The following is a 14,323-nucleotide window of genomic DNA, read 5'->3' on the forward strand; positions in this document are numbered from 1 at the left end:
AACCATCTTTAGCGCTCATAAATTCCAACCGTTATTACATCAATCCCCGTCGTGTGGCTCCCCCTCCCGCATTCGCGGAAAAGAAACAGAAACATGCTAAGGTAGTGATAACGGTGAAGCAGAGCATGGGAAGGAGAGTTGGTTTGCCATGCCGAGTGCCAACCGGTGGCACATGTCGTTTTCATAAAATATTAAATCTGATTTATTGCGATATGATTCTGCGTTGATGGGCCACTTTTTCTTTAGTGTGTGCGCTTTTTTTTGCAGCAGTCTTTCGCTCTCTCTCTCTCTGTTTTTAGTTGAGGCATCTTCGTTTTTTTTGGTGTGTTTGCCTTTAGTTGAGGCTTCCTCATGTTGGAATAAAAATTGAAACAGTGATAAAATTGTGGATCCTTTTTTACTCCGAGCTCTGAAGGGTGAGGGTGTCACATTCATCTACAAAACGATCCAACTTTGGTACGAAGAGAGAGTGGTCGTACGATATTAATCTCCTTCGAAGACATGCCAGCTGCCCGTGGACATTTCGAAGGAGCATCCCGAGTCTCATTACCGTTTAGTGGTAGTAGTGACCGATATTCTTCGATACAGAAGCTAGCAACCTTCCAGCACAATTCCCTAAATGATATTTGAAATTTATTTCCAAAACCACTCTATTGGATATAGTTTGGACGCTGCTTACTGCTGCCCTGGTTCGTTGCGCTACCCCCAAGAACCAGCATGTCATCAGAGGCTTAATGTCTCAGCCCTTAACGTACTCCCCACAGATCGGTTTCGCATCTCTTCTACAAGAGCAAAAGCGTTTTTTTTTTCGCTGCACTTCGTGTCCGTGCTGAGGCCAAGACGACACTCTCACCACTCCTGGGGCCCCCTTCGGATGCTTGTGTCTTGCGTCTGTTTTTCTTTTTTTGGGCTGCTCCAATTTTGCTTTACTGGACCGCATTACTCTGCCACTCTTCCATTACTTATGGGTTTCATATTTTCTCTCAAATTTAATGAAATTGCCCTTAGAAAGCAGATATCCCCACTTTTTGTCCATGCCTTGTTGTCTGTGCTCGTTGGCTATACAGCGACCCACTCCGGTGACGGTTAAGTGAGGTTAGCTCGCTCGCAGTGGAAGTGTCATCCTACGCTGCTGCTGCTTCTACGGTGCGATGTATCGGATGGCGACGAAATATTGGCCCCTTGGTGAGACGCCACTGACACACCCCTTACATCGTCACTGGGGGGGTTCGCCGTTTGGTTAAGCGACTTTAGCAGCAAGGACAGTTGAGGCACTGTTGAGAGGCTTAACGAGGAGTAGCAGCAGCAATGAACCGAAAACCTAACGATAATCCGGCTGGAAGCAATCGAACACATCGCCATCACGCTATTAGCTTGGGGGCGGGGGATGTTGTTTTTTTTCTCTCTCTCTGTGTCCTTTAATACTGCTCAATGCTTTCTTGGATGGGAAGCGAGAAGCGTTTTTCCCTTGTTTAACCCATCCAGTAAGCACGGGAAAGCACGGGTCGTGGAAAAACGGATGCTGCCTGCACTTTCATCAGGGGAGGGGACATTGTGGGAGGAAGACAAGTAGCCTCCCAGGAGCCTGCAGCTGGAATTTGTGATGCCATAAAGTGTCTACATAATCCTCGATTTATCCGATTACTTAAAATCAATTCCATTTAATTAAATTGGCTATCACCCCGTTAGCGCCGAGTGGGCTTGGGAATCCGTTGGCCGTTGGGTGGCATTGAGGCTTTACCCGTTACGGAAAGAGGTGAGGGGTCGGCGGTTTTTTGCTGTTGTCTTTCCGTGTAGGGTCTTTTGTTGGTATCAGCCGCGCTTCGATTACGCTAACGAAGCGTTGAAGTTGAATAAAAGTAGGAAAATGCATTGGAGAGTTTAAAAAGTATAGTGTGTCAATAGACAGTAAAGGTTTATTTCTTATAGGAAGATGGTTAGTAGATAGTAGCCAGTAGGTAGAAATATTTGGTAGATATTTTGATCGTAAATACAAATACCCCCGTGAGTAAACTACAGCTTTGTTTAGGTTTTTTTTCTTTTCAAATTTTACATAATTGTTGTAGCTAAATTAACGCCAAAAAACAACCATTTTTTTTCTTTTGTAATTTATTATTTTTCCTTTTGTAATAATGGTTTTTGGCAATTGATGGTTGAGAATTGTGTCACAATACCGTCAATTTTAGTGTTGATACAATATCCAGTTTGATATCATAAGTACCTCATCATGTACCTATCTTCATTTACAGGGTTACTCTAGCCAGCTCAACACCATAAGCAAACAATTCAATCCTGTAAAATAGATTTTAAACAATAACTATGGCAACTCGAATGATTCAACCTAATCACGGTGTTCGAACGGCAAATCGAACAGCAGGTAGAACAGAAAATTGAACAAAGTTTCGACCAAGAAGACTTTTTTTACTTTTTTATATGCTTTGGTTAGTTAAAAAGCTTAAACATTTGAAGTATTCGAAATGTCACCATGATAAGGCTGATTGGTTGCTTTGTGTATGTGTACGACATACATTTGACAATAGATTAATTGCGATTTTACAAATTAGAAATGAAGCTTACAGTGTTGAGCTGGCTAGAGAGAAACCCTGTAATAATTGTTTTGATGCCAAAATGCTTCCTACAGTTATGTTTTTTTTTTATTTTATTTTTTGTCTTTTAATGAACTTTATTGATTTATCGGAAATCATTTCTATACATTTAGACATTAAAAAATGTATGTTTTGGAGTAGTCTTAGTGCACGTTATATTTTAACTTTTTCTTTAAAATTGCTAGGATCTTGTTTTGTTTCAAAAGTTGTTTTAATGCAAAATGTTTTAAAAGTTACTTTCGGATGTGATACATTTCCAATTTGTGCAATTGAAACATCCGTAAATTCTGTAAAGAGTATTAAGTACTTCTACTCTGATTTAGTTATATTTACCAATATCTTTGTAAATTTCTTCTTCTTTTAAGGTTGTTTTCAAGGGAGTGGGTTGACTTTTTTCGAATTCAAATGTCCTTTGAATAGTGTCTCATCTGTACCTATCGCAGTCAAAGCATGGTTACGCATACCATCCACCAGACTAAGGCCTGACCATCGCTGTTGTTTTAAGCTAATAGTCTTACAAGAGAGCCAAAAATCCTGTTGGAAGTAGTTCAATAGTACACGTGCTTCTCTGATCAAGATCGAAGCATTTCACACGAACATGATGCGTCATTTTGTTCCATAGATATCTCCGAATGGTACATTAATAGACTCTGAGCCAAATCAAGAATTTGTCCGGAACTTTTCATAACTACTTTGCCATATAGTTGATAATTGCTACTAAGGCTTCTTACAGAACGGTATACGACTAAGTTAGTTACACTTTTTTACTACTTTCTTCATTCTTCTTCTTTGGCTCAACAACCGATGTCGGTCAAGGCCTGCCTGTACCCACTTGCGGGCTTAGCTTTCAGTGACTAATTGATTCCCCCCCATAGCAGGATAGTCAGTCCTACGTATGGCGGCGCGGTCAATTTGGGGATTGAACCCATGACGGGCATGTTGTTAAGTCGTACGAGTTGACGACTGTACTACGAGACCGGACTTTCTTCATTAGTTTACCAAAATATAGAGTAACATATTCTATCGGGATGATATGATCCACTCTTTGTGTTCCTAGATGCATTTTTTATTGCATTTCATCTTATTAAGTGTCTATCTTTTATTCGTATGTAATATTCAACCTTCATACACTCTGTATAATCAACTAATTGATGTTTAATGTTCGATTTTCATGTTTGATTGAAATTACAATTGGTTGTTTACAGCATTGATTCTAGTTGAATTACATAACATTACATTTTTACAATTTATTTTTAATTTAGTTTAGCTATACATCTTTAAAATTGTACCGCATGTGACATAGAAGAAGCTCGTGGACTTTATTTAGCATGCGAACCACTGGTTGCTCTTGTCTAGCTTACTCATAACCGGTGTGAAATAGCGGAAAGTGGCTGAGTAGTAACGGAACAAAAACATTGCATAGCTTTGAGGCGCAATTGCTTATCACAAAGACGATTGATATGGAGGCAGTCGTTCTTATGCGATAAATTAGTTAATTAAAATGTAAGAGCTTTATTTCATACAATTTGTAACAAGATAGATCCTGAATCCAACCACCCGCGTTTCTCCAAATACACTTCACCAGGACAAAACGTCCCCGGTAAGCCATCGTTACACATGCTCAACTTAAACGCCCCTGTGACATTTAAAATCTACGTGCGTTACGAAAATTAATGTCCCTTTTTTCGAACACTGGCATTAATCGCTCGGTTCGCCCACCACTCGCCGCACGACCCAACTGCTTGGAACTAACACTACATTAGTACATTAGTGGAAGTGGAAAAAGCTAGCCCTTCCCCAGCTATGACGCATTTTCCACCTTCCGAACAGATCGAACTCGCACGTCGATCCTGTCCGCCCGGCGGAGCTCGGGTAATTTACGCAAATGCGGTGAACTGAGTTGCTCGCAAAAGTTCGCTCGCTAGAAATTAATGTGCACCAACGCGTAAGAAGGCTAGCTCGCTAGGCGGTCCAGGAATGTAAGCGAGAGGTTGTGGAGGAAAAGTTTGTCTCATTTGTTTCCCCCCGTCAAAACCCAACATGTGCCCGCCCGGTGCGGTGTGGATAACGACAACCACGGGTAGTTTTCACTTCATTAATGCACGGCTGTATATTAAAGCGGATTTTAAGCTTTCATACCCGCGACGGCCTACACACAACTGCGAAGCGAACACACGATATAGGTGGCATTAACTATTGACACCGTAAATTCCAGCCCGAAGGGGGTTGAATTTCCGCGTTTTAGTTTTTGGGTGGGTAGATTTTCCTCGATGCTGCTGCTACATTCCATGGGAAGTTTCTGGGCTCTGGCTTTACCACCTTCGTCTTTCCTTTGGGGAGCAAACTTTGCTCCCGTAATTCCAACCGAACCCCGGAGAGGGGGCCGGTTCCAAGGACAGAACACGGTGGTCGCGGGGTTCACCAGTGTCGTTATTACTTCTGTGACTTAAGCCAACCGAAGGGACGGAAAAACTCGGTGTGTACGTGTGTGTGTGTATGTGTGTCCCTGGAACGCTAACGAAGCGAAGCGTTTTGCTCGGAAAAACGACACTCCGGTTGCTAATAAAGTTAAATTATTAATCTCATTCTTGCGATAATTTTAACCGTGTTTGTCTCGCGCGTGTATATGACGGCTTCTCCTCCATCCAGGGTCGAGGGTCCTCTCACATTGGGTTGCGGTTTTCCCCGCCTTTGCGCGACAATGAACTGTAGCTGATCCTCATCTGCCGTGCCCGAGCCAACCGCCGCCAGTCTCAGTATCAGCAAACCGAAGAATTCCTGGTAGAGTTTGAGGAATTGCTGGTTTTTGAAATTGAGTCGAGGTTTATGTTAAATTGAAGTTTCGCTCACCGAGCTGACTGTAAACCTAATGAGGGAGGGCTTTTTCGTGTGTGGTGTGTTGTATTGTTTGATAAATATAACAAGAAAACCCCTCCCCTCAACAATCCCGTGAAGATGAGTTTAATTTCACAACCGAGCGGTTTAACGATGCACAAGGAGACCTACTCCACACTAAAATTCGACGAAGTGTAAATATGTGTTATCATTAAGGGAATGTCGGTATCACAATTTTCCCGAAAAAAGTACACTCCCAGCTTTGGGAGAGTTGGGTTTGTATTTTAATGGAAGCTGTGTTGCTTTGATGCTGATCGTAAAACAATTTGAGCGTGCTTTTGAGGGCGTTGGCGATGGCTGAGGATCGTTCGATTTTACGAGCGCCTGGCCTGTCTTTCGGGATAGTAATTAGTGTTTCTTCTGCCGCTTCTTAGATGGCTTAGAATTAGGCCGAATTAGGCTGGGTGGGTGCTGGTAATTAGATATAAAATTAATCTTGTGAAAAAATGAAAAATGTACCATAGGACCAAAGCGGTTTTAAGAAGTTGTGCAAAAAAGGGCATTTAAAGTGAAAGTAATTATTTGCTGGCAGGATTGATGGTGGTCATGGAATCATTTTGCGATGTTCTACAAGACTTGTCTTGAAGGTTTATAAAGAAGAAATAATTTCAAATCGATTTGATGCATGCAATGCTTCTCGAATAACCTTGGAAATATCTTTTTATTGCACTGTCCCAAATGTATTGTGTATCTTGGAGACCTGCATGTATGGTTCGTGCTCTGGAAGAAGATCTAACATAGTCTCTGATGTGCAATTCCAAGGTTAATTCTAAAATCTCTTATCACAGTCTTCTCAGTTCTGAACGGGTTTCTTATTACAGTTCTAAACGGCGGACGCGTACACGTCAACTTCGTACTTCAGGCCTTAAAGGATTTCGTGGACCGTGTTGTCCTATTCCATGCGTGTAACATTGACCAGCCCATCGAAGCCTAGGGTACATATTAAGCTGCATAATAGTGAGATCGGCACGACAGCTTGTACAACTCATCGAAGTAGCGGCTCCTACATTGTATGGAGCTACACATATGGGGCCACAAAACTTTCTGGAGATCTTACTCTCAAACTCGGACAAGAGGGATTCGTCAGATTTGGTCAGTGTCTATATCTTAGAGACGTGCTTCATTGCTTACCTTTGTCTCGTTGAACTACAGTTCGCAGTTCTCTATCACCTCCGCGATCCATTGGTAGGCTTCAGTGGCAAAGTAGGACCAGTATACTAGCGTTTTCAGTCTCATCAGCATATGCCAGTATCTAGGATGCTTTGCAGAAGATGGCTTTCAACCTTCGTAATTCTGATGGCCTTATCTATATGTAGGAGACGGGCAAGAGAATTTAATAATTTTATAAGCCTAGAAATTTCCCCAAGTACAGTCGTTTACTCGTATATCTTACTAATATGCTCGTCATGGGTTGAAGCCTCGTATGGATAGTGCTATCTAGACTGAGCTGAGAACTGTCTATTCTGCTATGAGTAATCAAAAAGTCACTGATAGTCAAGCCAATTAGTGGTACAAGGCAAGCTTGGTTCAACAAAGGCCTTCTTTCGTTAAAAAACAAAACAAACTTTCCACCTGGTCTGGTATCTGATAGGTATTCAATAGTTGTAGACTTGACTTTCAGAATTTCTTGGACTTAACAAAATTCTCTATAGGACATATTTTGCAACTTGTCGTTTGTGCAAAGTTTCACCATCAACACCGCACACTGTAGTAGCCCTCAAGATAAAAATTGGAAGTTATCAATTAAAAATGCTCAGAAGAGGATTTTTGCTTTCTAAACTCATCAGTCCTCAACAGCTGTTTTAAACCTAATAGTTTTGTCATTCAACCTAAGCTAAATGATTTCCCCTGCATGAATTTTGTCGATCAGATAGAGCGATCAGAATCTTTGCTCCAATCCGTCAACCAATCCATCAGGATCACTATTGTTGTTTTTACACTGATAAGAGCAGAGTAGCTTTAGTTTACTTCCGAACAAGTTATTTTATATTCCCAATCGAGCTCTCAAACGCTCTGCTACTAAGCTGAATTCCATTGCCAAAATAAAAGCCATTAATTATGAAACCTTTACTGCGACTAATTAAGGGGCATTTATTTTCCTTTTTGTTTAAAATGTCGCAAATAAATGTGCAAAAAAATAAAAATCATTCAAAGTCAATGTTCGGCTCCGACCGTGACTCCACGCGCATGGTGAAAGACTGTAAACAACAGCAGCTAACAATCCCCTGCTGCCTGCCTCCTTTCTTCCGTGTTCCGGGCTATGTGGCGGGTTGTCAATGAAGCGATTGTTGTTTTTTTGTTAAACCAAATCTCAAAAGCCTCTTGCCACCAGCACACAAAGCAGCACGCGCTACTGCGCAATTTTTTCGGCTATCGCCCGACCGGGCGATTGAAAGCGAATGCAAACGGGCTGCGCCCGCGATCACGCCACGGCGCGTAAGGGCAGGAGGCTTGCCATCGTCGCGCCGGCTCGTGGCTTATCGGTTGTTCCTTCTTCCTGGTTCCCGCGGTTTCCTAATTATTCCGGCATGTGCGCGCGTGTACATACCTCCAAATCGCCGGTTTTTTGCCTTTATATTGTTGTCCAATTCAACCGTTTTTGTGTGCAATTGTGAATGGTGTTCATGTGTTCCCCTTAATCGATACACAAATGCTTCGATACACACCCTTTTTATTCCTCTTTACCCTCGGACCGTGGACGCATACGCTATCTGCCGCCCAACCCGATGATGATGATGATGGCAAGGCAATCACAAAATTCGCAAATTGTTATGATATTTGCCCAACCACCCCACCACCACCACCACCACCACCCTTCGAGAACTGGCAATTCAATCTTGATGGAACCGGTTGGTCCATCAGTGTGCAACAAGTAAGAACCGGGAGAGGGTGAGAAAGGGCAGTTGTTGTTGTTTGTCGAATGGTTCAATGGTGGACGGCACGAGAAGTGCGCGTTCTTTCGCGCAATCTCTTGCGCTTTTTTGTTGTTGTTGTTGTTGTTGTTTCTATACGCTGTTGTCTCTTCTCGCGCGACCAAACAAACACACCCATGCACACATAATAATTCGCGATTAGATAAAGCGCCCGCAGGGACGGAGGCGTGTATGAGTTAGAACGCAAGAGAGTGGGACAGAGCGTGGTGTGAGCGATCCGCGAACTGCGCACCACTTTGACCCAGTTTTGGGTGGTGTGGGGGGGATCTCGTGTGGAGATTCGTTTGTGCAGTAGAATCAGCATTGAGGGCTAATACGGGGTAAGTACACCCAGGCAGGGCACACAGGAAGGGTGATTTATTCGCGAACCGCGAGCGCGCTCGCGCTCGTGCCTCTTTCTGTGTGTATGCCGGTTGCGTATTTAAATTGAGTCCAATCGCGCGTTCTGTTTGTTGTTTCTGTTTTTTTTTTTACTTTATTTCTTCTCTTGTCCTTTTTTTCTTCTTCTGCTGTTATTGCCGCTTTGTTGTGTGTTAGCTCATGACCAACTCAACGCCGGGGCGATTAACGTTGGTGTGTGAGATATTAAATAGGCGCTTTATTACCATTTGCTGTTAGGATGAGGACGTGGGGAAGCATTGTTAATTGAAGGGAATTAAGATAAGTGAGTGATTAGAACTCTTTGGCTGTCTTTATGTGCCATTTCGTTTGCTGTTGTTGTGAAGGTGCATTGTATATGGTTTGTTTGACAGCTCTTTTATCTTAACGAGTTATGAAATATTTCACAAGCTCTAGCGAAAACACTCCTTATTTCTTCCAGTTTGGTTTGAAATGGTGCACAATTTCTTGAAACACGGTTATTTTATTGAAAGAGTTTTAAATATATTCAATTGGAAGAGTTTCAGGGATTGGTAAATATAAACTAATAATGTTTAAAAAACAATTAATTGACAACGCTTAATCTCCCACCTTGAAATAGTATTTTGATAATGTATTATTAGTTAGCTTTGATGATCTAATTGGTATCGTGGATAGCAGAAATTAGAATATTTTATACTCAACGATGTTTTATACGAACGAACGGGCCGGTCTGGTGGTACAGTCGTCAACTCGTACGACGTTACAACATGCCCGTCATGGGTTCAAGCCCCGAATAGACCGTGCCCCCATACGTAGGACTGACTATCCTGCTATGGTAACAATAAGTCTTTGAAAGCCAAGCTCACTTCACTAGTGGGTATAAGCAGGCCTTGACCGGCAGCGGTTGTTGTGCCAAAAGAAGAAGAAGAAGATACTCAACGATGTAGGGCAAAAACAAATATTCCAATAAGACTGTAAAACGTCTCATATTAATGTGTGGTTAATGGGAACGGAAAAGTGTGTATATTAAACTAATTAAAACCGAACTCAATCAAAATTAGAATTTAACTTTAGTGCTGAGGAACTAACGTTTTGGATACGATCGAACATCATTGTAGTGGATTGAAATAAGGGATATTAGCATATTTACTTGTGGTCTATTATTACTTAAATATTTGAATAAATTGTAATTAAGCACTATACATTCATAGTAATGCATCCATTTAAATGTTTAATATAGGTATGAAATACGATGTCCACAAATTCATTTAGCAAGTCGCACAACCTAACAGTATGCCTTTTATGAGCTAAAATCGTTAATAAATCCGGCCTCTCATCTCATGTAAGAGATTGTTTAGCCCATTAGTCAATAAAACAGGCATTAACTATGGTTGTTAAGCCAAATAAAAAGACGAATTAACATCTACAAATTTTAAAAATTTCAAATTTACCAATTTCACTATTTCACGATTTGGTGATCTTGTCGTTCAGGTTAATATGTAATTGTAAGACTCAATATACACATTAAAGTAGATTTATGTGCAACTTCTTGTGAACATGTGCTAAAACGAATCAAATACTTATTATTACGTTAAATTGTCCAACATTGAATTAAAAAAAAGGGAAAGTATAAGTGTCATTTGCTAATATTCGCTATCTGTTCATAGTATTTGTTGGTATAATTTAGAGAAACTTTGGTTCGTATGGAACTCTTTTGCCTGTAAATCTGTTCATAGCTCCCTGTGATATTCTCAATAAGGAAATATATTCCAACCCATAAGAAAGGCATATTAACTGTACCAAGCGAAGTGACACGTGTTTAATATGTAAAACCAGAATCATGTCTTTCTACTCCTTAGAATGTCCTCGCAAGTGAAAACAAACACAACTGTAACATTGTGCTAAGGCGCAATCTTTCTCGAGCATTATTAATAGTGTTGTTGTTTGTCCACTTCCTCGCCAACCGCAAACAGAGCACGTCACAGACATTCAGCAGCGTTTCTCAGCGCAGCAGCAGCAGCAGCAATACCTGGTCACAATTATTCCCATTTCCTCCCAGAAGAATTAATCCGCCCGCTACCCACCCAACGCCCGGAGCCCCCATTTTGAGAACCTTCCTTCAACGGGGTTGTTTTGTTAAAAATAGACCGGTTGAAATAAATTGATAAAAAGCGTCTATTTATTAAACTGTTTACTACGTGCGACCCCCGTGTATCGCCGTGCCCACCGAATGCCGGAATGTGGGAAAGCGAAATGGCAAATTTAAACGGCACTGCGTTTGTATGGGTGTGTTGTGTGTGTGTGTGTGTGTCAGCCCCTCCACAAGGGCTCCCCGGTTTGGCATGGTTACGGCGGGGCGATGGGGTGTCCGTCTACCTCTTGAGCGATGATGATGACGGTCATGATGGTGATGATGCTTGTTTACCTCCTTCTCGCGAGTAGTGACTCTATGAGATCGAGAAAGGGGTATGGGAGTAGAGGTGGTGCAGGTCCCCGAGAGGGGAAGGGAACAGGAACAGAATGAGCGATGATGGAGTTGATTCTATCGCTCTCTCTCTCTCTCTCTCTCTCTCTCTCTCTTTCTCGGAGCTGCGTTTGTGTGGGTAATTTAAGCCGGACACTAGCAGCCATTTGGGGCCGGTTGTTTTCGCGCATTTACGCCCTGTTTTTTGTTGTTGTTTTTGCGCTCGCTTTGCGTTTCGTTTTGCCCTCCTGCTTTCTTATAAGTTAAGGGTGTGTTTCAGTTGTTTTTGCACGAATACAGACAGAGAGAGAGAGAGAGGGAGAGTATGCATTGATGGAGGAACTGAGTCTAGCGCGAGTTCGGCACACGATGGACGATGTGGGGCTTGTCACGTATACGTACGTCCGTACAGTAACGGACGGGTGACAATCGTAGTAGCCAAGAGTTGTGTCAGAAGTGTCCAAAACGTCTTGGAGCACGAGTGCGTATGCACTAAGAAAGAGAGAGAGAGCGAGAAAGCGTGCTTCGTGCTGGTGATTATCAAAACAACACTTTGGCAAAACTGTCGAGATAGCTTGGCGTCAAGGTCGTTGCTTTTGGGGTGTGTTGTTTTTATTCTCTGTCCGATGGTTAGAGGGGGGGGTATATGCGGGGATGACACTGCGAGATATAATAACAAGCAGGAAAAAAATGGAGCACATTCTCGGGGTAATGGAAGATAAATGTTGTTAGCACGCTATAATCGAAATGGAATGCTTTTTCATCCTACTCCTTTTTTAAATACACACAGAAGGTTTATAAACCTTCCCAAATTGCGGTGTAGTGTTGGAACCCCATACCTGTGTCTTTTCTGCAATTGTCGCGAAACCGAAGCCAAAAAAAAATTGCTACTCACAAGCAGGGCACGCAGGAAGCAACCAATTTGCCAATCGCTCTTCGGCCGCTTTTCTTCATCGCCCCATCAAGCGCGCTGGAATGTATCGGGAAAAGCAGGCGCAGCAAAAGGATTTAAGTTCGCAGCAACGGCGTAGCAAAGCTGAAGTAGTAGTAGGCTGCGGAATACACATGTATGGCGATGTGTGTGCGTGTATGCTGTGCCGTCTGTGGTACATGGAGAGTCCCGTGTTTGCACAGGAAATTGAATGGCAAATATTGTGACAGTGAAGTGGGAAAAGCTTAGATAAAAGATGCTGCGAGCATGCAGCGAGCGTGGATAGAGGAAGGAAGAAGGAAGGGTGGTGAAGAAAAAATGTGGCGCGGAAAAACAAGAGCGAAGAGATATGCGCTAGTGTTTTTTTTTTGCAAAAAAAAAGTCATTCAGGGTGAGTCGGTTTTTCTGTCTGTGTCGCAACGGCGGTTACATAAAGTATGAAAATATTTCCTTTTTCCTCCTCCCCCGTACACAGTGAAGGGATTGATGGAGAGGAAACGCCGTCATGGCACACATGGCTTCAATCACATGGAATTGGGATGAGAAATTGACCAACCCGAGAGAAAGGGCATGGGAAAAAGGAAAGGAGGAAAAATAGGTACGTTGACATTATATTCTCTTATCAGTTTTATTTATTGAGCGTACATCCTTATCAATGGTTTTTGATCAATGGAGTGGCGGAAACGGGTTGGCGAATGCCTTCGCAGAGACCGAAGCTATTTGTCCCTTTTTATTTTGGAGAAAAGCATGAAGAAAAACGGGAACGTTTAAATTGAAACTTTCACAAGAAGATGGCAATTGTCATTTATTTTCATTACCATTTTTTTTGGGGCATGTTTGTGATAGTTTCCGTTGTGTGAAATGTGAGTTGTTTCATCCCACCCTAAATTTCATCCCGGTTTTGAATTGTTTTAATGGTGTGTGAGGCTTTCAAATTTTATTGCAACTTGCTCCCATGTCGATCGTTATCTAGGAACGTTCTTGCCTCTCTCCACAAAAAACAGGAAGCAAAATCGATTTTTCTTTCCTTTATCTACCGTTTGTAGATGTTTTTTTACAAACCTTTACATCAAGATTTGCTATAACTTCCCTCTTTTTTGTGCGGCAAACACGGCGGACACTAGAAAGGAGCGTTTTGTGTGCCCATTTTCCGGGAAAGGCAGAGGAGTACAGCAATTTGGGCTCACGCGAGCTCCAGCGTCCAAAGTATAAAGTGGAATTTCTGTTGGTCGATTGTTTCTAGGAAAGCAGTACGGTCGCTTGCCCGCGCGTGTAAATACCGGTTTCTTTGTTTGAGCAAGCAAGCAAACCACCACTGACTTGTAGGTGGTCGGGTCGTTTTCCACATGGAGACGCTTGGTGGCTCGTAACAATGGATGAGCGGGACCGGATGGAAAGGGTAGAAAATGTTTCATTATCTTCCGCACAGTAGGATTTTGGTTACTCGATACATTTTTGGTGGTCGGTTCTTGTTCGAAGTATGTGCACAGTTGAATCTGCTAATGAGCTGTACGGGGGGAAATTGACGGTGGATGAGGTTTAATAAAGTTAATATACCTCATCGAATAGCTTCTAGGGGTATATCGCTTCATCGTTTTAAAGCGTTAGGTAAATTCTATCATATGTCACTCTCAACTAGTAGTTTAGTCCTAAAAAACTAAAATAATAATAATAATAATAATAATAATAATAATAATAATAATAATAATAATAATAATAATCACATTTACCCTACCCATGGATGCATGGGGGTATGGGGCTTCAGCATCAGTTTAAGGACTTCTATAAATTCAGGCTGAGGATCAGTGCCAGGCTCGTGATGAGTTCAATATCAGTGCCATTACTGGTATGGATTGGGTATCAGTCTTTTAAATTTAATACCAACCTACCTCACAATTGCGTTGCGGAGCCCTGTAAGAAAATCAAATAAATTTGTAAAAGCAAACATTAATATATAAAAAACAACAAACAAACCCTTTTTCAAACAAATTAATCACCTATCAAAGTATCAAAAAAAAGTAAACAACAAAAAGAAAGATAAAAGAAGCTTAATATCTGCATTAGTTCTATATGTAACGATTGAAAAGATAATTCGAAAGTTTAACGAAAATGTCACTTATACTGCACATATGCA

The 14,323-nt window shown here is 41.8% G+C and overlaps 1 long non-coding RNA gene across 1 annotated transcript in view; it reads right to left on the minus strand.

Annotated features, from left to right (window-relative positions):
• Window positions 1–13,050: 13,050 nt before the first annotated feature.
• The window catches only part of LOC120902780, a 73,693-nt gene continuing 72,420 nt past the window's right edge, over window positions 13,051–14,323 (minus strand). Inside the window, exons 3-4 of the long non-coding RNA XR_005739481.1 lie at window positions 13,920–14,100; window positions 13,051–13,846 (exon numbers count right to left, since the gene is read on the minus strand). This is a non-coding gene — a long non-coding RNA (uncharacterized LOC120902780). The remainder of the gene's footprint in view (window positions 13,847–13,919; window positions 14,101–14,323) is intronic.

The sequence above is a fragment of the Anopheles arabiensis genome, chromosome 3 (assembly GCF_016920715.1).
Source record: "Anopheles arabiensis isolate DONGOLA chromosome 3, AaraD3, whole genome shotgun sequence".
Lineage (NCBI taxonomy): Eukaryota > Metazoa > Arthropoda > Insecta > Diptera > Culicidae > Anopheles > Anopheles arabiensis.